Below are 27,419 nucleotides of genomic sequence, written 5' to 3'. Positions count from 1 at the left end.
GGAGAGAATATAGACAACATTGCCATTATGATTTCATCCACATCCTCCATTCCCTTGAACCCTAGGACATAGCTGATAAAATCTACTAGCATTCTGCCCAATTCATTCAAGTAATGATATCCAATAGGAGAAGTTTTGATGGCTTCAGAGCCTGACTGTACAAACAGCTGGTTGATTTTGATGACTTGGTCATTTGAAAACTTATTCCCCTTCTTTATCAAGTTCTGCATGTGGAGGGGGGTCAATGGTTTTGCTGTGTGGAAATGCAGCATCTCATTTATGCTTTCTGGGGTGATATGGAACAGAATTGAGCCTGTAGGGCTGAGGACAGCTCTTTGGCCTGGATCATAGCACTCCTGGCATCTGTAGATCAACTCTGGCATAGAATTTACCTGGGGGAGGTTGTAGATGGGCAAGTTTGAATCCCAAATCCCTAGGATATCAGCTCCACTAAGGTGCTGGGCTTTCAACTCATTTAGCATCTGAATATTGTATTTGGAGCCTAATGGAAACCAGTCTAACATTTGATAATCCATATCTCCCAGGGCTTTCCATTCCAACTCCCTATGAGGGGCATTGAGAGGTTTGATGTTCAATGCAATTGGTGTCTCCATGGTCTATTAAGCTTTTTGAACTGTAATTGAACTGTTTGAAGTGAGCAGACCAACCCAGGGATGATTTCTTACAATGAAAGTGAGTTTCAGGTAGCAGAGGGAGATTTGATCCAACAGCAATTGAAATACTGTTTGAATTAGGAATAGGACCACTGTCAGGTTTCACTCTGTCTCTTGTGGCAGGTTTTTAATGGACTAACCCACTGTCTCACGATTGCGCGAGCAGTTTACAATTTTTTGATAGGAACTCGGGAATTAAGGCTCAGCTAGTTTTTTTCGACCTTGCAGTTGTAAATAGAGGTGTTGCAAAGGGAAATAGCCGGTGAAATTGTGAGTTTCAGTGTTCCTTAATCCTTCTGAATAATTTTACAGACAATTCCAGGCGTACGGAGGATAGATGATGAGAAATACCTGATAAACAGCGAGCAGAGGTCGTATATGCGGGCAGGATTGGTGCTCTGGAGGTCTCCTGGTCGATTTAGCAGGTTGGTAGCAATTTGGACGTGAGAAGCATGCAGAAAACAACAGTAGAAAATGAACGAAAGGAACGTAAAATGTGATTTTTGGCCGAAATATAGACCTTTTGGCCATTTGGCGCCTTTTTTAGGATGACGTCAGCATGACGTCATTGGTGGGGTCAAGGTCGGATGACGTCAGCTGACGTCATCGGGTGACGTGGCGAGCTGCTATGGGTCCATGGGGGATGGTGCGGTGGCAGCCACGTCGGCGGAGGGGCGGACAAAAGGACTGATGCGATGGCAGGCTGGGGGTGACGTGGGACCAGCAACCGGGCGGTCAGAGCCGTAGCGGTTACGGTTAAGCGCTAGCTGCTATGGTTTCTCGGGGCGGTTTGGATACGGACCAGATCTTGTCAGAAGGCGCTCCGAGAGTCCTGAACGGGTGACGCGTGGCCGCGCCCTGACGTATCGCTACGTCATTTTCTCGGGCGCTAAACCTCTGTCGTGGGGGCCGCTCCGATATCAATAAGGACCGTCGGATCCCGTGGGTCCGATCCGACGGTTGACGGGATGATGACATGATAGGTGGATACGGACGCGGGCGCGGTATTATTTAATATTTATTTTCGGGATGCGCGCTTAGGCGGAAGACCATCGGGGTATGGTGCTTTGTAAGGTTTTTCAATGTAATTTAAAAAATCAACTGTGCGCGCAGAAACTTTGGATAAGTGCCAAAAGGTGGGTTTTTTTTGGATTTTTGATAATTTCAAAGGGGTTTTATGGGTAAAGGAGATTTATAATGGTTTTCAATGCGCAATAATGCAGGCCCGATACTTAGGATAAGCGAACAAAGTGGGTATTTTGGGTTATTTTTGCAAATGAAGCGGGTATAGGTAAAACAAGGTCATTTATGAGGCTCTTTTGGCAAATGAAGTTTTCTAAGGGGCCAAATGACTTCAGAAGAGGGGAGGGGGTTGGACTTAGGTTCATCAAAGTGACCAGATGCCATTTGATCCCTGACACAGAACTTATTGGCTATAATACCAAGGGGAGGGATATTTATACAAGATTTGGGGTTTATACACCATGGTGTTAATACTAGTAGGGGAAAGGTAATATAGGGGATTTACATAGTAGTATTAGAGGTTAATATGGTGGGAAAATGTGAATGAGGGGGGAAAACCATTAAGTTTATCTGAAACTTACTTAGTTTAAGGAGTAGATCAAAATGAAAAGATTTTTACATAGGAAATGTGGCGTTTAGAGTCATAAGAACCATCATAACACTTCAGATTTTTCATCAATCTCCATGGATGAAGGGATGTTAGTAATAGGAGTGGAAGGGGATTTGGGGAATTAGACATGCTCCTCTGCCTTGTTTTCTTATCTAAACCAGCAAGATTCACTCTGGAAATGAATATCACTTCTGCAACCCCATCTACTTACCCAGCTACTTTGCCTAGCATTTTTTATTTCTTCTTGGAGGGTGCACTTGGACTTGCAGACCCTTACTTGCCTTTTCTTTTCCTTGGCCTCTTCTTTTGCTTTTCTATCTACTTCTACCCTTATTTCTTCCAAGGTCCCAAATTAAGCTGTTGGGAGCCTTTTTTCTCTACCTGAACTATTTGTCTGCCAAGATTAAACAGTTTGGACAGACTTCTTTCTCTATTCTACAAGCTGAAAATTTAAAACATGACATGATCCAGATTAGACTATTGGACCATCCATCAAAATTTGAGTCCATATTAAGCTATAAGCACAAATTGTATTCTTATGGAAATATGTGATCTTTGAATCATCAAAGCAGAGCATATTTGGACCTTTCATAGCCAATCATAAAATATGAAACCTATTGGTATAGGTAGCTAACAGTAACCATTGGGGTCCTCCACCTTGTCCTTTTTAAGAACTAACGCAAGGAAGGCAGAATAAAGGGCTGTTAAGATGCAATTTATTTTCCGAGATGAATCCACCACTTTCCAAACATCATAACCTATAGTGGTTCAACAGTTCTGAAAGAATTATACTACAAAACTAGTTGAGCTATGAGCTTTATTACTAGACATTTCTATGGCAGTAGCTTCCATTATTCTTAGGATATTTCTCTAAGGAGAGCTTCATTATGTTCCTACATTACCAATGAAGGAATATGCTTTATGATTAATTGGATCACTTACTATCTAATGGAAATGGGTTATGTGAGAGGGTATTCATAGTATATTTTGATATCATGGTCTATTTCTTGATGCTCCTATATCTTAATTCCATATTGGTTTTTGAGAGAGGATATGTGATTATGGTGGTGATGTTGCAACATGGATTTGTGGAAAAATGTTATATTTCATTCTCCCTCTATGAGCCATTGTATCCTATATTTCTATTTCCAAAGTAATTCTTCTTGCATTTTGTGTTCCTCAACTTTGGTGAGAGTAACTACTTCTTCTTTAATTAGAGCCTCTAATGTATCACGGAGGATGGATTCTTGTTGGATTGTTTCCATTTTCATTTCTACTTTCTACTTTTCTTCTAGACTGTTGTTAAATTTCTATTTGTTCCAACCTTTGAGTTTCTATTTTATGTATTTGAGCTTCTATTACATGTTGTACAATAAGATGCCTTCTAGGTTCACTTATTCATTCCACCAGGTCTTGATGTTGGCTTGAAAATCAGGATGATAAAACCAAATTTTCTAAAGGGGTAAGGGTTTATTCTTGGTCTTGGTTTTAGTGTGAATGTCAAATAAATAGGATAATGAATTGATTCATGGTTAGGGAGAACAGATGCTTCGAGAAAGATATCCCAGTTCATTATTGATTATGATGCTAGGAACCTATTTAGTTTTGAGGCCACTTGTTAGGTTCCTCCTCTTCGGTTATTCCAGGTAAAAGTGTCATTAGTAGTGTCCAAATCCACCAAGAGGGAGGTCGCCAATGTGTCTTGAAACTTAATAAAATCAACATTGAGTCTTCTTATGCCACCTATCCAAGGGGAGGGAGATAACATGTTACTGGTGCTGGTAATAGATCTAAGAAAAATATGTCTTTCATTTGGTGAGGGCGCCATAAACATTTGATAGGTAATAGGTTTCAATAGAGCCAATAAGTTGAAATTAGATCATGACAATTCAGTGTGAAGTGAGCATGTTGATAATGAGCTCCTCCTATGCATTCTAGATAATTTCCAGTTCACCTAATTTCCCTTGGGCATCCAAATCTATAGCTTTGTAATTTATACCCCATTTATTGGTTACCTTATTGATGAGATCACCTTAAGATTTTGTTTCTTGTACAAACATAAAAGGTGTGATTTTCACAGAACCATTTTTATTTGAGGATCCTTTGTTTTCCTTTTCAATTAAGGCCTAGTTATTGCAAGAGATGATTTTCATGTTGGAGGAATACTGGTGGAGGGAAATACCTTCATAATTTCTTTTATCCACCTTGAGTTGACCAACATGTATCCCTATTATTCCAAGATCTATTGGTTTCTTTTCCTTCCCTTTTTATTTTCTTCCTTGTGAGAGTTTTCTATTTCTTTCATTGACTAGGATTGGACTCCCAACCTTCTAGTGTTTGGTTGTCTAGAATACAATTTGGAGGCAAACTAACAGGACTTAAAATATGCTTGAATTAGGATCTTGACTTGATGCTTAGGGAATGTTTTTGGGTCCTTTCATTTCCAACCTTTGGTGATTTCCAAGAGGTCAAGGGTATCCAACTCCATGTCATCAATGAGGTGTTGGGAATGGTCCAAGACACTCTCTAGAATAACAAAATGCAAGGGGGTGGGGAGGGTGGGGTTGGCATTTAGAGGTGCCAAAGAGGAAGGGGGTAGCTCATACAAGGTACATAGGGGTGGATTAGCATTTAACATTTTGGTTTGAAGGATGGCTTGGGAATAGGAGGGTCTGGGATTTCCATTATGGAGAGGAGGTGAAAACAGTCATTGGTAGCTGATTTCCTCCCAATATGATTGGGTTTCGGTTTTGGGGGGGGGGTGTTGGGCCCTTTCATTAATTGCCATATTTGGTGAAAATGTCCTCATATAAGGTAGGTATAGCATCATTGCTAGCATTTACAACTAGAAGTGGGACATTTTTATAAAGGTGGAAATTATCATGGCATCTTCGACATCAAAAAAAGAATATGCTCATAATCTATATTTCAATTCTAGATTTCATCGTGATCATAAATACCTTGGACTTTGGGAGTAGCTCTAAGATATTAATATAAACACAAATGTAGGGATTGGATATATACCTGGCTTGCTTTTTAGTATTGGAGGCTTTTACAAAATGTCCAAGAGAGCTTCCAATGTTAGCAAGGGTTTCCTCATCCCAAAATTTCCGTGAAAATGAGTGCATTGTAATCTAGGTCACAACTATAGTGAAATATTCTTTATCATATATAAATCTCTCTGTCCAAAAATGAAAATATATTCTAGTGGAGTTCAAGAAATATGAGCAATTTTTAAAACCTATTTTTTCTTCAATGCTTACAAATATTATAGTAAAAAAAAACCTTATCACCCACTTCCATCTTGATTTTCCCCTTAGGTTTCCACTTCAACTAGATCTAATATAAGAGTGCTTTTTTTGAGTTCCAAGTACCTAGAAACTTCCCAATTAGGGCATGATATTGTATATATTGAATATATTCCCCAATACAACTACGTTGTCATTACTATAATACCCTCCAATAGTTTTTCCTACGCTCAATTTTGGAGCCTTCCTTGTTCTTGTACATTGTTATCACAAACATTGAAACTCATTACATGTAATTTCTTGAAGTGCTTCGGTTCCTTTTGCAAGATCAGAAAAATGTCATCTTTTCACATGTTCACTATCGCACAATGTGAATAAGTATGTTTGGTGGTTTCAAGGGATCACCTTTGTGTAAAAGAGTTTATCTAACCTTTTAAACATTTATCGCACTCATTTCAAAATTTTGAAGCACTTTTGAACAAGTGTCTTCACAGTCATTACAAAGTGTATCTTTAGTGTTGTGTTTGTTGGAAGTGGTCATAAAGTCATTGCACTGAGGGAATTTTGTTTTTCACACATCCTAGATGATATATGTTTTTGTTTTATTAAGTATTATAAGTGTGTGATGACAGTTTAAGTCTTATCACTGTTCACATCAGCCTCACCAATTCCACCTTTAGTCAATTTCTGAAAACTTTCATACCAAGCAACTTAACCTCATTCAGCCTTCCTAAACTGCATATTGTACAGTCTTAACCCTCTAGTTGTGACCTTACCTCTTGACACTGCACAATGCTCAGTTCCTGCCTCCTAGGACAATTGCACTACAAAATTCCATTGCTCAAGCTCGAGCCTTGGCTCCCAAAATTGCGCAATCCATCTTCCCAACTTAGCCTTAGCTACGCATTACACAATCCCTAGCCTTAAGCTCAACCATTGATCCCCTAAGCTACACAATTGTGTAATCACCCAACCTCTTTTGTCTCCCATAACTATGCAATGGTATGATTCAGTGTCCATTCCCTCACCCTATCACACTGACCTTCAAAATTGCGTAGTTTCCTCCCTCAGTAGAGTCTAGACTATGAATTGTAGAGTATCAAGGCTCAAGGCTCACCTTTGATGGCTTGAACTATGCAATTATGCAGTCACTGAGGCCCACTCCTAGCTTGTCACCTAGTTTCAGCTCAATCAATGGATCAAGATGCACTATCTTAGACTAAGGGTTTTTGTCGGACTGATGTCATCTCATCATGAATGAATTTCAAATGTAGGTACCTTATAATGTCATGGAAAGATGATGAAGAAGGAGATGAAGAGGGGAAACATGATGAAAGGCCTCTTTGTAGATGAGTATGCAAGCTAATCAACTGAGAGAAAACAAAGGGGCACCAGTTTGCGACCACAACTCAAGACTTGAGATCATTGAAGATTCCTTACTATCAAGTCATATAGGGGTGGATGAAAGAACACTCTCAAGAACACATATATGAAGGAGAATCAAGAGTTTCTTGGCATTCAGAGGTGCCGAAGAGGAAGGCGGTAGCTCATATGGGTTACGTAGGGGTGGATTAGCATTTAACATTTTGGTTTGACGAATGGTGTGGACATAGCAGGGTCCGGGATTTCCATTATGGAGAGGAGGCCAAAATAGTCATTGGTAGCTGATTTCCTCCCAATATGATTGGGTTTCGGTTGGGGGGGAGGGTTGGGCCCTTTCATTAACTGCCATATTTGGTGAAACTTTTCTCATCTGAGGTAGGTATAGCATCATTACTAGCATTTACAACTAGAAGTGGGACATTTCTATAAAGATGAAAATTATCATGGCATCTTCGACATCAAAAAGAATATGATCATAATCCAAAGTTTAGTTCCATATTTCATCGTGATAGTAAATACCATTGGACTCTGGTAGTATCTCTAAGATATTCATATAAACACAAATGTAGGGATAGGAGATATACCTGGCTTGATTTTTAGTATTGGAGGCTTTTACAAAATGTAAAAAAGAGTTTCCAATGTTAGCAATGGTTTCCTCATCCAAAAATTTCCATGACAATGAGTACATTGTAATCTAGGCCACAACTATAGTGAAATATTCTTTATCACGCATAAATCTCTCTATCAAAAAATGAAGATAGATTCTAGTGGAGTTGAAGAAGTATGGGCAATTTTCAAAATCCACATTGTTTCTTCAATGCTTACAAATATTATAGGAAAAAAAAACCTTAACACCCACTTCCATCTTGATTTTCCCCTTAGGTTTCCAATTCTACTAGATCTAATACAAGAGTGGTTTTTTTTAGGGCCAAGTACCTAGAAACTTCCCAATGAGGGAATGATATTGCATATATTGAATATATTCCCCAATACATGTATGCTTTTGTTGCTATAATACCCTCTAGTATTTTTTCCTACACTCAATTTCAGAGCCTTTCTTGGTCTTGTACATTGTCATCACAAACATTGAAACTCATTCCATGTGATTCCTTGAAGTGCTTTGGTTCCTTTCACAAGATAGGCAAAATGTCGTCTTCTCACATGTTAGCTGTCACACAATGTGCATAAGTCTATTTTGGTGGTTTCAAGGGATTACCTTTGTGTAAACACGTTTATCTAACCTTTTAAACATCCGTCACACTCCTTTATAAAGTTTTAAGCAATGTTGAACAAGTGTCTTCACGGTCATCACAAAGTGTATCTTTAATGTCACGCTTGTTGGAAGTGGTCTTAAAGTCATCGTACTGAGGGAATTTTGTTTTTCACATGTACTATATGATCTATGTTGTTTTTTCATCAAGTATTATAATTGTGTGATCACATTTGAGGTCTTATCACTATTCACATCAGCCTCGCAAATCCTTCCTTTAGTCATTTTTGAAAACTTTAGTACCAAGCAGCTTTGCCTCATTCAGCCTTCCTAAAATATGCATTATGTAGTCTCAACCCTCTAGTTGAGACCTTAATTCTTGAAACTATGCAATGCGTAGTTCCTGCCTCCTAAGACTATTGCACTGCATAGTTCCAGCGCTCAAGCTTGAGCCTTGACTCCCAAAATTGCGCAATCCATCTTCCCAACTTGGCCTCAACTACGCATTATGCAATCCCTAGCCTTAAGCTCAACCCTTGATCCCTTGAGCTACACAATTACGTAATCATCCAACATCCTTTGTCTCCCAGAACATTTCAATAGGCTGATTTAGTGCCCATCCCCTCACCCTATCACATTGACCTTCAAAATTGCGTAATTTCCTCCCTCAGACCAGCCTGGACTGCGAATTTCATAGTATCAAGGCTCACCCATCTTGACTTGAACTAAAAAATTGCACAGTCACTGAGCCCCACTCCCATCTTATCACCCGTTTTGTCTCAATCAATGGATCAACATCCACTATCTTTGACTAAGGGTTTTTGTCAGACTGATGTCGTTTCATCTGAGTGAATTGCAGATGTAGGTACCTTATCATGCCATGGAAAGATGGTTAAGAAGGAGATGAAGAAGGGAAACATGTTGAAAGACCTCTTTGTAGGTGAGTATGCAAGCTGATATACCGAGAGAAATCAAAGGGGCACCAGTTTGCAACCACAACTCAAGACTTGAGATCATTAAAGATTCCTTACTATCAAGTCATATAGAGGTGGATAAAAGAACACTCTCAAGAAGACAGATAGCAAGGAGCAGCAAAAGTGGCTTGAAATTTCCAGATAATAAGGAATTCCATGTTAGTAGTGTCATGTCATGTCATGTCATGAGTTGTCACATGCCACACCATATTGTGGATTACGTAAACTATCTATTAAAAATGTATTCTAAAGTGGAAGTCCAAAGGACACATTTAGAACATGAAGAGTCATGTAAAGTCAAAAATTCATAGGAAGTCAAAGAGTCATGAGGGTAGTCAAAGAGTCACAAGGAAGGTTAAGCATCAACTCATTGGTTATATATACACCCTCACTGTATGAGCAAAGGACTTTTCACCTTGAATCCTCCCGCATAGCATTAGAGAGACAAGCTAGTTCTATTGTGGAACAAGGAGTGGCTTTAACACTCCACTATTGGAGCTAGTGGTGTTCATTGTTACATGTGTCTTGGAATTTTTACTTAATATAGGAAGCCTCATAGCCAGCACATTCTTCATGCAATGTGGATTATAAATATTTGTAAGACTATTTTGTGGATGTTTGTAATTCATGTTTGCTTTAATATATACTAGAGTAGTTGAACTATTTCGGTTATTTTAGTACTTGTCATATTGAGAATGAGTTGTAATGATTACTATTGTTGTCACATCCTTGTGGACCATTCTATTGGATACTATACAAATCTCTCTTGATGATTGATTGTATTGATCATCATATATTTTTGGACTATTCCATTAGATGTTAGACGAATCCTTCTTCGTTACGTGTGTCTCTACTAGGGTGGTACTATTACCTCTCTCTTAGATGATCACTTTCTTTTATCTCTCCACAATAGAAGAAACTTGACACACTTACAACCGAACATTCACCAGGCACACTCACTTGCTTTTCAAAGGCACATATGCATTCCTCTCTCTTGATGACAATTAGAGCCAAGGAAAATATTGAAGTAACTGAAAACTGAGCCATATTCTAGATGGGGCTCCTATACGAAGTAGTGTGAGGTCTAATTGGGAGCACATATCGGGGAGACCCTGTGAATGTTGGAGGGTCTAGCATTGTCAGCAAGTTGGATTGTACTTTAAATTTTGGATATATTACTGCTTTGGGGACAACTACTAGAAATTCATTTCCCTAGTGGGGAGTTGGGTAATAAACCATTTTAATGATCCCCCTTAGGGTTTTGACTAGAAACCTAAGCATTTGAGGTAGAAGGTTGTCTAATATGATTAAATCCTACTACAATTTGACTGTATGAAGGAGCTTCACTCCCTCTTCATTAGCACTAGCCATGAGAAGAGTGATTGAGCAGCCATACAAGGTTCGGTAGCTAGAGTTTCAAAGCAAATCCAATTTTTTGTAGCCAAAAAGATAATTGCCTCATCCAATGTTATTTTAGGATTCCATTATTATTATTAATAAAAATGGGGATGCCATTTTTTTGAAAATTTTCTAAATCACATTCAAGTATTAAAATGTATTGTATTTTTTTATATTCATATTATACTAATAATTATTAATAATAGATAAAAAAATTTAATTAGTATTTGATTTTCTAGTGTGTATTATCTTTTTTTGATAATTTTTGATATTCATATTATGTTAATAGTTATTAATAGTGGATAATCTTTTTATTTAGTATTGGATTTTCTAGTATGCTTATTGATATAGTAGATATTAAGAATGGATAAATTTTTAATTTATTTGTTAATTTAAAGAACTTGAAAAAAAAAATTAAAACAAAAATCATTTTAATTAATCATTAAGAAAACGTTAATATTTAATAATATTATGAATTTTACACCGGAAATGATTATAACTTATAATATTAAAAATTACAAAGTTATTGTATTTTTGTGAGACATTTTTCGGCGAAAATCACATGAGAAACCATTTGTCGACGCGCTAGTGGAGATCTGCATCACTTCCACCTTTTTTAGTTTTGAGGGAGAGTTCTTCGAGCAAACCTGTGGGGTCGCCATGGGCTCTCCCCTATCCCCTGTTGTTGCTAATCTTTTTATGGAAGATTTTGAGTCCAAGGCTCTAAATTCTTCCCGGCTCTTGCCAAATCTCTGGAAAAGGTATGTGGATGACACCAATGTCATTTGGTCTCATGGCCAAGAAGAATTAGATCTTTTCTTCGAGCATCTCAACAATCAATCCTCAGCCATTAAGTTCACTAAGGACTAGTAAGTTGATGGGTGCCTCCCATTCCTTGATATTCTTATTTCTAAGAATAGTGATGGTTCCCTCACCCACCAAGTTTTTCGGAATAAAACGCATACAGAGCAGTATCTTCATGCCTATTCTCACCATTTCCTGGCTCAAAAGATGGGGGTTCTCAATACCCTTGCTACCCGAGCCCTGAGGATCTCAGATAAGAAGAGTTTTGAGAAAGAAAAATCCCATCTCCTTGATGTCTTTGTTGAGAATGGTTATAGTAGATACTTGGGTCAGAAGGCTTTCCTTAAAGCCGCTAAGAATTCTCTGACTAAAAGGGAACCGAAGGAACAGATTCCAGGTGTCCATCTTCCGTATGTTCAGGGGACCACTGATAAGATTGCAAGGATTCTCAAGATGCATAGTGTCCCTGTGACCTTTAGACCCCTTAACACCATTCGTTCGTCCCTCAGATCAGTAAAGGATCCTATTGACCCCAAAGATATGAAAGGGGTTTACATTATCCCCTGCTCTTGTGGGACCCCGTATATTGGTGAGACTGGTCGCTCCATTAATCAAAGGATTAGCGAGCATGCAGCTGACCTTAAGCATAGAAGAGCTAAGTCTTCCGCTTTAGCTGAACATGTAGAAAAAACCAATCATCATGTTTGCATTGAGGAGGCTAGTGTTATTGCTAATGTTTCGCGCTTCCATCATCGAAAGCTTAGGGAAGCTCTTGAGATTGAAAATAGGCCGAGCAATCTCAATAGAGACGATGGCTGGAAAATCAGTAGGTGTTGGATCCCAGCTATCTCTTCTTAGTCGTTTTTTCTGCCCCCTCCTCGTTTTTTTTTTTTTTTTATACTGAATATTATTTTCTCGGCTCTTGTTTTTTATTTCATTTTTTTTAATTAATTATTATTATTATTATTTTATTTTCTTTTCTTTCTCTTGTCACTTATTATTTTTATTTTTATTTAGTTAATTAATTAATTAATTAATTGATTGATTTTTATTTATTTTTATTTTTTGTCACTTATTATTTTATTTATTTATTTAATTAATTATTATTATTATTATTATTTTTTAACTTAATTTTCTCGTTCTGTTTTATTTATTATTTGTAACTAACTTTCATCTTAACATCCCATTATTTTATGTATATTTTTATATAAAGGTAATTTAGTCTTATAATATCAGGAGAGGTCCTACTTTCCTTTTGAGTACTAAATAACTTATAATTTTAATTATTAAATAATACCTTTTAACTAACTATTAATACTAATTATAATTACTTTATATATATATATATATATATATATATATATATATATATATATATATATATATATTACACCCAATATAACTAATTTTGACCATGGTCCTTATATTAGCCATTGGTCAATTTATACATATTATTTTAATTAAATGTATAGTATTTATTTATAATTTTATATTATTTTAATTAAAATATATATATATATATATACATATATAATTAATAATTTAAATAAATAAAAGAATTATTTTAAAAAAACTAACCATTAATTTGTTTTATTTATTTGTACCTAATTTAACTTAGTAATAATTAGTAAATAATAATTTATGAATAATTTAATAAACAAATAAATTAACTTTTTATACTAACCTCGTATTTATTTATATAATTTTATTAATCCTAACCTTTTCTTATCAATTGAATATTATTATTTTAATATATATATATCTATATATATATATATATATATATATATATATATATATATATAAAAGTAATAATTTAAAGAAATAGATGAATTTTTAAAAAACTAACCATTAATTTATTTTATTTATCTTTACCTAATTTAACTTGGTTCTATAAATATAATAATAAATAATAATAATATTTTTAAATTAATAAATGAAAATTTGACCTGGGTCCTGGAGTCAAAAATTAGCCGTTGGAGTCTCTGCTTAGACTATTTAACATGCTAGACTGGATCTGTTTCTTCAACTTGTCCTGACAATGAACCACACTAGTTGGTTCGAAACGCGTCGAAAAATGGTTTCTCATGTGATTTTCGCCGAAAAATCTCTCGCAAACTTGTTATGGATCACAGAAGCCTCAACTCTACAAAGTTATTGTATTTAGAAATAATGTGTTTTACCATCATTATAAAAAAAAATGCGCATATTAATGGAGGCAACTATATATTCCAAGAATTATTTTTTCCCAGCAAAAACTTGTGGAAAAGATACAATACTTATATACAGTGTGTTATGAACAAATGTCAATGCTTAATCTTAGGATCACTTTTTTTGGATTTAAAATAAATATTAAAAAGCCAAGTTAACAAAAATTGCATTTCAAGCTTTTATTTTTGTATTATGTTAAAATAAGTCTAATTAATTTAGAAAGTATACATAAATCATAATATGAACTCTAATGAATCATACTTGTAATGGTCGTGTAATAATATTGTAAGGCATTTCTCTTTGAAAAGAACTTATTTAGCTGCATCCTTGTCATAATCTGTGCCATTGGATCTTTTGTTAGATGATTAGGTTGTAATTAACCGTTGATTTAAATTGAATGGCGCAATGGTTGCGACTCGGTAGTTGGAGGAATGAACAGGTAACCGACTTCTTTATGAACTGTCAACCAACCTCCTTAATTTTTTATATCGATGAGGCGCTGTCTACGGAGCAGTTGTGGTTCATTGGGTTAAAGTTCTTGATTTCAAAACTAAAATATTAAGAGGCCACAACATGAATCTTGGTCGATTGCAGGATAAGATTTTGAGCGTATAAAAAACTGTATGGGTTTTGAGGGATTTGTTTGTTTTTTATACAAACAGATTCTACAAGAGATTAACCCATGGAATTTCATTTGTAGAGTGCCATATGAGTTTATGAAGCCGAACATTGATTTTTAATTGGATTGTAAGTTATTTCTCACCATAGACATCATTGCTTCGATCAACTTTAATTTTCTTCCTCGCATGCCTTCCATTTAATGAAATGTGAATCATTGAGCAGGAGGCGCAAGTTTTATAGAGCAATAGGTGTAATCTTTCTAGCCTGTGCATTTGTCGAGTTCTCGGGCCATTTTTTTGCCTAAATTTTCCACCCATAATTGATTCTACCACGTGCTTCCCCGCTGAGAATTTAAGGACTATCACCACCAAAGAGGCAAAGCACCATGTGGTGATGCTCCCCCCCCATGGTTCAGGGCCATGTTATTCCCTTCCTACATCTCACCAAGCTTCTTGCCAAAAGAACCATCTTTTCCATCACCATAGCCAATATGCCTCTCAACATCCGAAGCCTGCGACCCAAGATCAAATTCTCTAGCACCGGTCTAGATATCTTCCTGGCAGAGCTACCCTACTACAATGACACTCACAGTCTTCCTCCTCACACCGAAAACATGGACTCCATCCATAAACATCTTTACCTCTGTTTCTTGGAAGCCTCAAAGCACCTGGAACCCCATTTCAAGCGCCTCATTCGCCACATCACTCAAGAAGATGGTGGGCGCCTGCCACTATGCATCATCAAGGACATGTTCTTGGGATGGAAGTTGGATGTAGGGAACAGGTTGGTAATACCAAGAATCCAGTTATGCACTTCTGGGGCTTACGACACCTCCGTCTATTACTCCCTCTGCACTCATCTACCTCACACGAAGACCGACGTCGAGGAGTTTGTTCTGCCCGACATGCCTCATGTTACACTGGATCGATCTCAGCTCCCTCTATATTGAAAAAGGGCCACAGGATCCGATGCCTGGATCTTGTTCATGAATCGCCAGATATCTCGCAACGTGTGTAGTTGGGGGTTAATCTGTAATATGTTCGAAGAGCTTGAGCATAGCAGTCTCCGACACATGAGAAAATCCACTGGCAGGCCAGTTTGGGTGGTCGGACCGATCCTACCCTCTTCATTTCTCTCTTCCTCTTCTTCAAATACAACTGTTGATTCAGAATTTCTACTGCAGGGCAAGCAGGCAGAGGCAGAATATGCAAGGGCATCTTTGCTATGGCTCGATTCCCAGGCGCCCTCCTTTGTGCTCTATGTTTCCTTTGGAACCCAAAATTCGATATCGTCGTCACACATGAAGGAGTTGGCTCTGGGGCTGGAGTCGAGTCAACAGCCTTTCATTTGGGTCGTCAGGCCACCGTTGGAGGTCCCATTTAATTCAGAGTTCTCGGCTGAGTTTCTACCAGAGGGATTTGAAGAGCGAGTGAAGGAAAAGAAGCGAGGATTTCTTATCAAAAAGTGGGTGCCTCAGTTGCTGATCCTGTCACATCCTTCTACCGGAGGGTTCCTTAGTCACTGTGGCTGGAATTCGACACTGGAAAGCCTGAGCCAAGGGGTGCCTATGGATTTTTACGTTGTTTGTATAATCTGTATGGACGTCACATATCTGGTCATGGTACATGAATCTTTTGTTGAATCATAGAGAGGAGTTTAAATTATTTATTGTTGTTGGTCACAGGTCAAAAAATTGCAAAGAGATAAAAGATTAGATGTCATTGTAGACAAGAACCTCAAGCAGAATTATAATCCAATGGAAGTTGAAGCTATAATCCAGGTTGCATTATTGTGTACACAAACCTCACCTAAGGAACGACCAAAGATGACAGAAGTTGCACGCATGTTGGAAGGAGAGGGCCTAGCAGAATGCTTGGAGGAATGGTAGGAACAAGAAGTGATTCGTCGATGAGAATATGCACTGATACCTAGAAGGCTTGAGTGGGCTGAGGATTCTACATATAACCAAGAAGTCATTGAGTTGTCTGAGGCAAGATGATGGTGATTTGTCAGTTGTAAGGAACACTTCTTATTTGAAGTAGATAATGCCTTTGTATCTAAATTTCTGAAAGTGACTCATTGAGAGCATAATCTTGTTTCATTTTGTTCTTGTTGAGTGTTTTATCACTGTGACAAAACTCCTATGAAATGTGATGTTATTATACTTCCATTTCCTTGACATGAATTTTTACCCTGGCTGATGTTCAAAATGTATTTTTGCTTACCTAGCATTTATTACTTACTAAGTAAACTTATGTTACTCCAAAGTTACTTGGGGGATTTGTAATAGTACGAAGATATGGATGGGTTTTAACTCTTTAACCAATTCATCATGCATTGAAGGGAAGTCTTTGTTATATATATATATATATATATATATATATATATATATATATATATATATATATATATATATATATATATATATATATTATTCCAAATCTTCAAGGCATATATCTTTGTTTCCTATTTGCATTAATTAAGAAATAACAATTCTGATTTAACATTATCTTTCCTCAGATTTGCAGGGATGCTTCTTTCGTAGATTCTGTTAGTCCATAACTAAATTGATTACTTGACCTTGCACCATGGCTTCATCAATGTAAGTTTTGATTAATGTGAGTGCGAATGCCGATACCGATGCCAATCCAGCTGCCAATGCCTCTTCCATTATTAGATTCTAAAGGGTACACCTCATCCTCGAATCCTTTCTTGCTCACTGAATTATTCAATGTGATTATTCAGAAGTTTGCCAGACCTTTTTGTTTTGTATCTGTCAATGAATGAGCAGAATTTTGATCAATAGCGAACTCATTTTATGAGGTTTTCTTTTACTTTATATTTATCATGCAAATCAATGTAACTAAGGTAGGCACTTCATACATCTTGCCAGATGTATTCCAGTAATCTCGGCCACACGCAAAGGAAAAGCAAGTGGTCCGACAGGCCGAGGTTCAGAGGAATATAAAGGGAGCATCATCAACTTTCAACTCAAAGGAGGAGACCATCATCGTTGAGACACGCAAATGCACCTTGACTTCGTGGGTAATGACCACTCCCATGCCTATAGTGTTGCAGATACATATTATAGATAGCTCTACACAGAAACGTGTTTAAGAGCCATGAGCAATGCCCTCATATAGGACCAAAAACTCATCGATATCATCAAGCAACAACGAAGGCGTTGGTTTGGTTGGTTCGGTTCCTAGAAAATTTAGAGAATGGAAGACAACATTCAACGATTACTTTCAATGGTTTAAATATGACCTTCAGATTCTTGTCGATGTGGAGCAGATTGTGCCTACTACAGTGTCTGAGCCAAAGCCAATCCTTTGTCAACCTATCCCAGTCGTCAACTTCATTGGCTTCTATATGAAATTTGATTAGGGGCAACTACAAAAATGGCTTACCCAGCCTACTTATCCAATGGTTAATGTGCGGGGTTCGAAAAACGTCCCTCCTCCAACTCATCTTTAACCATTTCGAGTGAGTGGTATCTTTGACGATGTCATCTTGGTTACTATTTCGCAGGATTTTAAGATTGGAAACTTGTTGAATTCCATCGCTAAGGCACTGGATTTGAAAAATGATGAAAGCTTCGAAAATGATCTACTGAAGATGGCATTATGCTCATTCAAAAAAATGTTTGCCTCTTTCATTCAAGTTGTCTAGGAAAATGATGATGCACTTCTAGATGTTTTGTTAGCATCTGTTTCTATTGAATTTATGTTTTGTTAACATCTGTTGCTCTTGAACTCATTCAACAAATTATTTGCCTCCTTCGATTCAAGTTGTCTAGGAAAATGATGATGCATTTCTAGATGTTTTGTTAGCATTTGTTGCTCTTAAATTTATGCCTTACGCCATTTCCATTGTAACATCTGGTACAATTGCTAGTTCAAATTCCTATGGGGATTGAGTAGTTGATGTTAATACACATAGAGATAAAAAAGCTATGTAGTAATCAAGTCAACTCATTTTACTTCACTGTCTCAAATCACTTATTATGGGCCTAAGTTATATATAGACATATGGATTTGTTCATGTTTAATTTTGAATATATATATTATTTTATCATAAAGGATATTATTTTATTATGATAATGGTGCTTTTTCATTATATTATTTTAATAAAGATATGTACTTATAACATAAATATTTATTTAAGTGTCTATAATATATTTATTTTATTAATTATTTTAATAAAGATATGTACTTATTACATAGATACTCATTTTAATATCTATAATATATTTAATATTTAGTGAAAGTTAAAACTTAGAAAATATGGAAAAAAAAAAAAAAACTTTCTATTTCTATAATACGGATATGTAAGGTTATCAAGTTTCTAAGTATTTATAATAATTTATGAAATTATAAATCATGATATCCAAATGAATATCAATATGTTATAAGCTTTATATACTATTGTTATTTTCTAAAATGTACAATTTTGCTTTTTACATTTATCAAAGAGAATCTCTATATATCTATATAAACAGGTAAAAGTTTTTTTAAAATTGAATTAAACATTGTGATTCAAAACTAACTCTCCATGAAAGATGTAATATTTAATACCACACATGTAAGAGTAAAATCTTACACTAATAAGATGTTAGATTCAAATAATAGAGAAACCATATTGATATCCAAATGAATATCAATATGTTATAAGCTTTATATACTATTGTTATTTTCCAAAATGTACAATTTTGCTTTTTACATTTATCAAAGAGAATCTCTATATATCTATATAAACAGGTAAAAGTTTTTTTTAAATTGAATTAAACATTGTGATTCAAAACTAACTCTCCATGAAAGATGTAATATTTAATACCACACATATAAGAGTAAAATCTTACACTAATAAGATGTTCCATTTCGTGATAATTGCCAATAAATATAGTAAACTTTAGTTGAGAAAGATATAAATCATGTTTAAATCTTTATTTACATATTAGAAAAATAAATATATATCGGAAAAATGAAAAACAGCTCACTTTTTACATAAAAAGAAGAAAGCAAAAAATATTTTGAAAATATTCCTTAACTTTATAAAACACATAAAAATTACTTAAATTCATGATTTTTCTAAAAGGAGATTAGTAATTACAATCACTATACAAATAAAGTAATCAATTTTAAATCAAAATTATACTATAAAAAAAAAATATTATACATTTTTAATTATTTTCGCATTTAAAAATTTTACACCAAAAACACATTTTCCATTTGCCTAAACCAATTAGGCATAGATATCATATTGAAATTCACTATTATTTGTGCATAAACCAATTATACAGAGATATCATATTGAAATTCACTATTATTATTAAACATTTTCTACATCATTTTATCACCAAATGAATGACAGACAAAAGATATCAATTACTAGTGCACGTAAAATTGTGAAAGCGTTCATATCTGTGCATGCACAGGGAAATGAAGTTATTATGCAAATTACAAACTGAAATTATGTTCGTAAAATAATAATACTATTATTTTTATCTTCTTCAAATTTTATGAGTTAATAAGATTCACTATTCGAGAAATGCAGTTATTATGCACATTACAAATTGAAATCTTGTCCATAAAAATGCAATAATATAATTTTTATGAGATAATAGGATTCTGAAATAAGAAAACATCGTTTTTGCCAAGGAGCATATAACTTTGTACTTACCTTAAGGGGTGGACTTATAATTTGGTCTGTGTGCATTTTAAAGATAAATATTTGCAATTATGAAAAGTTATAATCCAAAATGATGTTTCGGCTTTAGTATGGTGTAATTTATTTGAAAATATTGATTTGAAGATAGAGGTTTTATTATTAAAGGATTTTGTATTTCAAATTCACTCAATTTTTTTTAAGTATACTAGAAATTTTAGGTAAAGGTTTTATATTTCAATTTTAGACATCTATATTGTACTAATTACTTCATTTAAAAGAGGTGGAATTTAAATATAACTATTTTTAGAACTATAATATACAAGATTAGCATAAAAGATACTCATAAACTTGTTTCACTAAGTCTATATTTTTGTAATTATTGAACTATTTTTTTCTCTTAAGATATTTCGATAATTTTACATAACAAGATTAATAAATTAAAAATGTAGATTTTTATTATTAATAATAATAATAACAAAATATTGCTATTCATGCTAAAACACCCTCATTCCTTTGAAAAATTTACCACTAAGTTCATAAAAATACAATTATTATAGAGTGAAGGGGAGTCACGAAGAAGTACTTTTGTTTGGATAGAACAAATGCTCTTACTGTAACACTTGAGATGAAGGATTCTCATTCATCTCCCTAAATCATCCAAGTCTTCTCTCTGGAACTAACACAACCTTAAAATGCTACTTAAACAACCTTTTCATATACATGATCTACAACTATTTGGTATAGGAATTAATTGGATGACTGAGCACAAACTCTACACACTTAAATATAGGAATTAATTGGATGACTGAGCACAAACTCTACACACTTAAATATTATCATTATGTTAGATGAGAGAACACAAAAGCTACTGATAAGACACCTTTGGAAATAAAATTATCAATGGGATAAAGGAAGTTTCTTAAAATAACCAAAATTAGGTTGTATACCATATTCAAGGAAGAAAATTCAATGGTAAAGAGTATATGACTAGGTTAGAACTCATTTTGTGGGCCTTGAATGAATTCCATTGATCCCTCAAAGTTGTTTTCAATTTAGATAATGAGTTTCCTACTACTAATTGAATTCTCTTATTGTAAAAAATAAAAATTTGTGCTTGAATTTCTCCATCTTCATGTATTATTGCATAGTAGAGGGACATGTGTAGGTAAGATGAAACACGGTTGAAATATATACAAATGGATAGAAAAAGTAGTAATATGAAGATACCTAAAGAGGATTGAGTTTTTTCATTAACTTTGCAATCATGCACAGAGACAACTCAAATAATTCTCTCATCCAAATGTCTAAAACCATGTATTGACTAAACCATAAAATGAAGTCTCTAAAGTTCCTTCTTTATTTGAACTATCTAAAATGTTACAATCATGCACAAATGTAACTCTAAGATTTCTCTCCTCTAAGAATATAAATCATTCTTACCAAAAACAATGTAAACTTTGAAACAAGAACTGATACTGTTACCCATTTCGTAGATATAGAAAAAAAGTGACCTAATTTTGAAAAGGGGTGATGCAGAACGAACATGTTTTTTTTAGAGCATAGTTTTTGGCACTTTAATTTTTTTATGTACATTACATTTTAGAATCGTTTTAGAATGGTAGTGATTTTCATGTTGATTTTAAAAAGTGAGTATTGTGCATCACCCCCTTTTTTTAAAAGACCTGTGTTTTGGCTTTAAATTTTCTAATGTATAAAATGTAAATAATTATTTTGTAATTTGATCATTTTTGAAGTGGCCGTTTTCTTCACATTTTCTTGTTTTTTATTTTAATTTTAACTTTTTCTTTAGTGAGGTTTTTATTGGTTTGCATTTTTAAATTAGGAGGTCGATATTTAGAATTTTCGATATTCTACATATTTATACATCCTTAATTGATTTTTCAATCCACATGAAATAATTGTTTCTAAAAAACAATATTTTTTAACAATGGACATAAAAATAACAATTTTTAACATAAATATAACTAAAAAACTACACGTTTTGATAATTTTTTGCTAGAATTGACATGTCAAAATCACAATTTTTATACGATAATTTTAACTAAAAATGGTTAAATAATAGCTTTTTTTATGAATTTCATGTCAAAAAAATTATAATAATCATTTTTTTTCAAAAAATAATGATTAACTTAAAAATCAATATGAAAATCACATATTACAAATATTGAACGTATAACAACCCTAATTGAGTGTTTATTCTTCTCATAAAATGTCAAAGTCAAAAGATTGCAAAGCTTGATTTACAAGCATAACTTAAATTTAATCAACAATGTCACATAATCCAAACTCTTCGTCCTCTAGAGTTTCATCATTGTCTTCTTCCACAATATTTTCTGTTTCTTTTTGCTCACTTTCCTCTTCTAATGGGTCTTTTACGTCTGCGAATCTTCCAATGTATGTCTCTCCAAACATTTCATGTAATGGTGGTTGGGGTTCGTTTGCCTTTTTTGCCACACGTGATTCACTAAAGTCCCCTTTATTCAACCCAATTTCTTGCATTGCATCTGGAAGAAATTGAAGAACATTAATTTTTTGTGGGAATGAAATTGCACTGTACTGGATCTTTTTCAATTGTAATGCAATTTCTTCCTTTTTGAAGGCAACATGCTAGCGTTGTACCTAATTATCAAGCACAAAATAAATAATGAACTAAATTAGTACAATGACATATTAATTAAAAAATAACATATTGAAATTCAATTCCATATAATAAAACTTACCTGAGCCAGAAAATAAATTCAGAACCCAATCTCCTTCATTTGAACAAATATCTATAAGATAGTTAACCAATAATTGTGGTTTTTGATAAATGTTAACTATCTCTCCTTTTGCTTTTGATTCCAGGAATCAACCAGCCACCAGCTGGGCGGGCGGCTGGTGGCTGGGTGATTCTGGAAATCAACCAGCCACCAGCCGCCCGCCTGGTTGTAATCACACAGCCACCAGCCGCCCGCCCCGTTGGTGGCTGGGTGATTCCGGGAATCAACCACCCACCAGCCGCCCGCCTAGCTGGTGGCTGGTTGATTCCCGGAATCCCCCAGCCACCAGCCGGGCGGGCGACTGGTGGCTGCTTGATTCCGGGAATCAACTAGCCATTAGCCGCCCGCCCGGTTGGTGGCTGGGTGATTCCGGGAATCAACAAGCCACTAGCCGGGGAATCAACCAGCCACTAGCCGGGCAGAAGGCTGGTGGCTGGTGGCTGGTTGATTCCCGAAATCAACCAGCCACCAGCCGGGCGACCAGTTGGTGGCTGGTTGATTCCCATAATCAACAGCCACCAGCCGAGCGGCCAGCTGGTGGCTGGTTGATTCCCAGAATCAACCAGCCACCAGCCGGGCGGCCAGCTGGTGGTTGGTTGATTCCCGGAATCAACCAGCCACTAGCCGGCCGGCCAGCTGGTGGCTGGGTGATTCCGGGAATCAACCAGCCACCAGCTGGGCGGCCGACTGGTGGCTGGTTGATTCCCGGCTGGTTGATTCCCGGAATCACTCAGCCACTAGCCGCCCGCCCGCCCGGCTGGTGGCTGGTTGATTCCGGGAATCAACCAGCCACCAGGCGGGCGGAATCAACCAGCCACTCAGCCACCAGCCACCCGCCGCTGCCCGCTGGTGGCTGGTTGATTCCGGGAATCACTTGGCCACTCAGCCACCACGCGAGTGGAATCAATCAGCCACCAGCCGACCGCCCGGCTGGTGGTTGTGGCTGGCTAGTGGCTGGTTGATTCCCGTAATCACCCAGCCACGTGCCCGGCTTGTGGCTGGTTGATTCCGGGAATCAACCAGCCACCAGCTACCCGCCCGGCTGGTGGCTGGTTGATTCCCGGCCAGCTGCTGGTTGGTTGATTCCCGGGAATCAACCACCCACTAGTCGCCCGCCCGGTTGGTGGCTGGTTGATTCCGGGAATCAACCAGCCACCAGCCAGGCGGGAGGCTGGTGGTTGGGTGATTCCAGGAATCAACCAACCACCAGTTGGGTGGCCAGCTGGTGGCTGCTTTATTCGGGAATCTACCAGCCACTAGCCAGGCAGCCAGCTGGTGGCTGGTTGATTCCGAGAATCAACCAGCCACCAGCCGGGTGGGTTGGTTGATTCCCGGAATCACCCCCGGCTGGCGGCTGGTTGATTCCCGGTTGGTTGATTCCCAGCTAGTTGATTCCCAGAATCACTTAGCCACCAGCCAGGCAGGCGGCTCGTGGCTGGTTGATTCCGGGAATCAACCAGCCACCAGCCAGCTGCCCAGCTGGTGGCTGGTTGATTCCCGGAATCAACCTGCCACCAACCGGGCACTTAGCCACCAGCCAGGCAGGCGGCTCATGGCTGGGTGATTCCGGGAATCAACCAGCGACCAACCAGCCGCCCAACTAGTGGCTGGTTGATTCCCGGAATCACCCAGCCACCAGCCGGGCGCCCGGTTGGTGGCAGGTTGATTCCGAGAATCAATCAGCCACCATCGGCTGGTGGCTGGTTGATTCCAAGAATCAATCAGCCACCAGCTGGTCGCCCATCTGGTGGCTGGGTGATTCCGGGAATCAATTAGCCACCAGTTGGGCAGGCGGCTGGTGGCTGGTTGATTCCATGAATCAACCATCCACCAGCCGCCCACTTGGTTGGTGGCTCCATCCGGCTGGTGGCTGGTTGATTCCCGGAATCAACCAGCGACCAGCTGCCCGCCTGGCTGGTGGCTGGGTGATTTCGGGAATCAACCAACCACCAGCCGCCAGCCCGGCTAGTGGCTGGTTGATTCCCAGAATCAACCAGCCACCACCCACCTGGGCGGCTGGTGGCTGGGTGATTCTGAGAATCAACCAGCCACCAGCTGGGCAGGTCGCTGGTGGCTGGCTGATTCCGGGAATGGCTGGTTGAATCAACCATCAACCAGCCGCCCCCCCGGCTGGTGGCTGGGTGATTCCGGGAATCAACCAGCCACCAGCTGGGCAGAGCCACCAACCGGGTGGGCGGCTGGTGGCTGGTTGATTCCGGGAATCAACCAGCCACCAGCCGCCCGCCCGGCCCGGCTGGTGGCCGGGTGATTCCCGAAGGCTGGGTGATTCCCGGAATCAACCAACCACCAGCCGCCCTCCCGGCTAGTGGCTGGGTGATTCCCAAAATTAACCAGCCACCAGCCGGCCAAGAATCAACCAGCCACCAGCCGCCCGCCCGGTCCGGCTGGTGGCTGGGTGATTCCCGGAGGCTGGGTGCTTCCCGGAATCAACCAGCCACCAGCCGCCCACCCGGCGAGTGGCTGGGTGATTCTGAGAATCAACTAGCCACCAGCCGCCTCCCCGGCTGGTGGCTGGGTGATTCTCAGAATCACCCAGCCACCAGCCAGGGCTGCCGGAATCACCCATCCACCAGCCAGGCGGGGAGGTGGGTCGTCGAGGTGGGGCAGCCCGGAATTTCCCAGCCACCAGCCGAGTGGGCGGGCGGGCCGCTGGGGTGGTGGAGCCTAGGGTTGCACCACCACGGTGGCCCACCCGCTCACCCGGTCAGTGGCTGGGTGATTCCTGGAATCACCCAACCACCAGTTGCCTGCCCGGCTGGTGGCTGGGTGATTCTGGGAATCACCAAGCCACCAGCCAGGGGGGTGGGCAGGCCACCAGGGTGGCGCGGCCTTGGCTGGCGCCAACCCAGTGGCCCGCCCGCCTGCTCGGCCAGTGGCTGGGTGATTCCAGTCGCCTGGGTGATTCCCAGAATCACCCAGCCACCAGTCGGGCGGGCGCGGGCGGCTGGTGCCTAGGCGATTCCCGAAATCACCCAGCCACCAACCATCCGGGCAGGCGGGGTGGCGTGAATCACCCAGCCACCAGCCGAGCGAGCGGGCGGGCCGTCAGGGTGGCCCTGCTTGGGCTGGCACCACCCCGGTGGCTCGCCCACCCGCCCGGCTAGTGGCTGGGCATTTCCGGGAATCACCCAACCACCAGCTGAGCGGGCAAGCAGGCCGACGGGGTGGCACAGCTTGGGCTGGTGCCATCCCGATGGCCCACTCGCCCACCCAGCTAGTGGCTGGGCGATTCCGGGAATTGCCCAGCCACCAGCCGCCCACCCGGTTGGTGGATGGGCGATTCCGGGAATCACCCAGCCACCGGGTGGGTGGACCACTGGGGTGGCGCGACCTGGGCTGGCACCACACCGGCTGCCTGCCTGCCTGCCCGGCTGGTGGCTGGGCGATTTCGGGAATCACCCAGTCACTAGCCATGCCACCCCGGTGGCCTGCCCGCCCACCCAGCTAGTGGCTGGTCGATTCCCGGAATTGCCCAGCCACCAGCCGGGTGGGCAGGCTGGCCGCCGGGGTGGTGCGGCTGGGCTAGCGCCACCCCGGCGGCCCGCCCGCCCACCCGACTGGTGGCTGGGCAATTCCTGCAATCATTTTTCTTTTGTATCTAGCATGTTATGGTTGAAAACATGTTGAATTTATACTTTGGAAAGAAAAATGATATCCTTCCAAAAACATTAATGTGTTTTTTCCTCATTAACAACTTTGTTTGGCACATAAAAATTTGGTTTTACTAGCATTTTTTAAAAAGTTTGATAATTGACCCTAAAAAAAAAATCATTGTTCCAATATCATCACTTTCGTTTTGAAGCTATATTTTGCACTAAAATTTCGTAGTCACTGCCATTTTTAAAACATGTTCAAAATTCACCCCTAAAAAATAAAATCATCGTTCTAGTATACACACTTTTCATTTTTAGCACTGTTTTTGATGTTTTTTCGGGATTTTTTGGCCAGAGTTCACGTTTTGAGTTTATAGTTCCCGTTTCAAAGTTTACATTGTTCCAAACCTAAAAACAAGGTCCCTAGATCACTAAACCTTATGAATAAAATCACACCTACAACAATAACAATTCCCTCCTCTAAGCATTTAAATCTCTTTAATTTAACTGAAACAAATTATATAAAGTGTCATCTCTCCTTAAACCATCTATATCCTTACAAAAAACCGTAAAACACTACTAACTCTATGGAAAAATATATGTGCATTAATGATTCTTGAATATGAAATTGAAAATTCCAAAGTAACAATATCCCTTCAATGAATCCATGATGAATAGGAAAAATAGAGCTTTAGGAAAACTCACTTGGTGTATTTCAAATCAAGAGTGATAGTTCTAGAGCAACATAGCCCCTGCCTCTTTTGATAGCTATCAATATGTTAATGCCATTAAGGTAGTGTGAGGTCTGTGTTTTGTTGTTATTTGAGAACACTATGTTTCCACAATAGTTTTCACAAACCACACCTCTACACTCTTCATAATGAAAGCTAAACCCTAAGATATGAACACTTTGCAATCATTATAGAAGTTTCCTGGACCACTAAAGATATAGAAAAATATGCGAGGAAAACACTCAACAATATTATATGTCATGCAAGTGCATACTTGAAAATTTAAGTTCCATAAGGTTAATATATTAATTTCAGTTGAGGTGCAGACGAAGCTTTCATTATGCGTAGTGTAGAGGTGCAGAAGTGTGAAGGTACAAAAGTATACCAATGAAATATTCATTCACGCCTCTACACTCTGCACAATGAAAATCTTTTTTCGTACCTCCACAATCTACACAATGAACACTT

At 38.5% G+C, this 27,419-nt stretch overlaps 1 pseudogene; it reads left to right on the top strand.

Moving 5' to 3' along the window:
* The first annotated feature begins 1,310 nt into the window (after positions 1-1,310).
* LOC149261983 (crocetin glucosyltransferase 3-like) lies at positions 1,311-25,511 on the top strand (annotated as a pseudogene).
* The last annotated feature ends 1,908 nt before the right edge of the window (positions 25,512-27,419 follow it).

The sequence above is a fragment of the Pinus tabuliformis genome, chromosome 6 (genome assembly GCF_031772625.1).
Source record: "Pinus tabuliformis cultivar Carrire ecotype Pingquan chromosome 6, CPIR1, whole genome shotgun sequence".
Taxonomy (NCBI): Eukaryota; Viridiplantae; Streptophyta; class Pinopsida; order Pinales; family Pinaceae; genus Pinus; species Pinus tabuliformis.
Note: the sequence above shows the minus strand (reverse complement) of the source record. Positions and strands in the feature narration are given on the sequence as shown.